The following is a 1,908-nucleotide window of genomic DNA, read 5'->3' as shown; positions in this document are numbered from 1 at the left end:
CCGTGACCCTAATGTAGTCACGTTTTTGGTTAAGTTAGAGAAGGTAGCTATGGAATGTCGTATCCCACCGTGTCCCTAATGCAGCACAGTATCTGATACGATGCTCACGTGTCATATCGAGTTAATATTTTATTTCTAGTTTAAATTTCAACAAGAATATTTCGCACCATCACACGCAAAATTTTTATTCTCGTGCGAATATACTAGTTCTAAACTTTTTAAAGTTAATCGACGCAATAAGCATTTAAAATAAAATGTATTAAATTTAAATAAAAATTTCCCAAAATATTGAGTTATAATTTAAACAGCATAGCGTACATTGTAAATATAATTACGATATTTATTATATATGAAAAATTTTTAAAAATATATTATTATACACTTATTTTAAGACATAAAACTTATTCTGATAAACTATACATTTCTTAAAGCATTTTTTCTAAATTTTAAGCAAATTTAATTTAAATTTTATCGAGATTTTATTATTAATTCAATTATCTAGAGACTTGAAAATTCAAGTCAAAAAATAAAATTTAAAAATTACGAAACACTTCCTTTTCACTGAAACAGATTGTCAAATTGTATTGTTCTCCAACGAGCTAAGGCCTATTCGGCGACGCACACTATTTGTTTTACAGTAATCTTTTTAAAATCGTTTAAAAAAAACAGAAATGGCCGGAGAAGATGAACTTGTATGCGTTCAAGCCGCTCTTATTTTGGCAGATGGTGAAGTAGCAACCACAAGTGAAAAAATTTCCACTTTGTTGAAAGCTGCTGGAGTTTCTGTGGAGCAATATTGGTCAGGTCTCTTTGTAAAAGCCCAGGAGGGTTTGAATGTTAGAGACCTGATTACTAATGTAGAAAGTTCTGCTGGTGCTGCGCCTGCCGCTGCTGCAGAAACAAAAGCCCTGATGTGAAGAGAAGAAAAAAGACACTAAAACAGAAGAGTCTGATCAGTCTGATGAAGACATGGACGTTGGTCTGTTTGATTAATTCATAGGTCTAGATTGTTTCGATAAATATTATTCAACCTGACAAAAAAAAAGAAGAATAAAATAAAACAAGTTAATAAAAACTCTAGTGACAATTTAAGCGCAATTTCCTTAGTACTGTAGTGTATTATGTATAACGAGAAAAATGGCCCGTTGAGGAAGGATACAACGGGCGCTAGGTTGATAGTGATGTCTCTTTTCTCTAAACTAAATCCAAAACTAAAATCACCACCTTCATTCAATTTAACCGGAAACGAAACCAAAATGACATTGAAAATGTATTTTATTTTTATCCAGAATCGGTACTTTAATTTATACAAAATATAGTCATAGGCATATCCCTAAACCATGTCACTTATCTCGTTCATGACAAAAGTCGCATTTAGAGTTTCTTTCAGGCAACTCTACTTGGGAGGAGGGGGCTCCGCCGCCCCCCCCCCTCCCCCCACACACACACCCCAAAACATGTCTACCGTCCCATTCAACGAAATATAATTATATAATTTTTCCAGTGTCCGCCCCCTCCCAGAAAATTCTACCTCCGCCCCCGATAATTTCAAGTACCCCCACCCCTCTCCGGGGAGGAAAAAGTCTGAAAGAAACACTGGTCGCATTTGTAGATCATACAAACTAAAGGAAGAATCTGGGCGGGGCTTCGCCCCTACCTGAAGAGAGGAAAAAGTCTGAAAGAAACACTGGTGTCGCGCTTAGCCGCTACGCGAAGAATTGCATTAAAGAAATTGCAAGAAAACCACTTTTTAGATTAGACACATTAATTAGGCGGTAATTTTATTATAGAGCAGGGGTCTCCAAACTTTAAAGTCCGAGGGCCGCATTAACTAACAAATTTCAGTTCGGGGGCCAGTTTCTTCCAGGCATGTCTTTGATTTTTCTGGGCAAAGTTCTTCAGCCAGCA

The 1,908-nt window shown here is 36.1% G+C and overlaps 1 pseudogene; it reads left to right on the top strand.

The window, feature by feature from the left end:
* Positions 1-671: 671 nt before the first annotated feature.
* LOC131943569 (large ribosomal subunit protein P1-like) lies at positions 672-1,029 on the top strand (annotated as a pseudogene).
* Positions 1,030-1,908: the final 879 nt, after the last annotated feature.

The sequence above is a fragment of the Physella acuta genome, unplaced genomic scaffold (genome assembly GCF_028476545.2).
Source record: "Physella acuta isolate Inbredline_101_S28 unplaced genomic scaffold, ASM2847654v3 ptg000462l, whole genome shotgun sequence".
In the NCBI taxonomy this organism is placed as follows: Eukaryota; Metazoa; Mollusca; class Gastropoda; family Physidae; genus Physella; species Physella acuta.
Note: the sequence above shows the minus strand (reverse complement) of the source record. Positions and strands in the feature narration are given on the sequence as shown.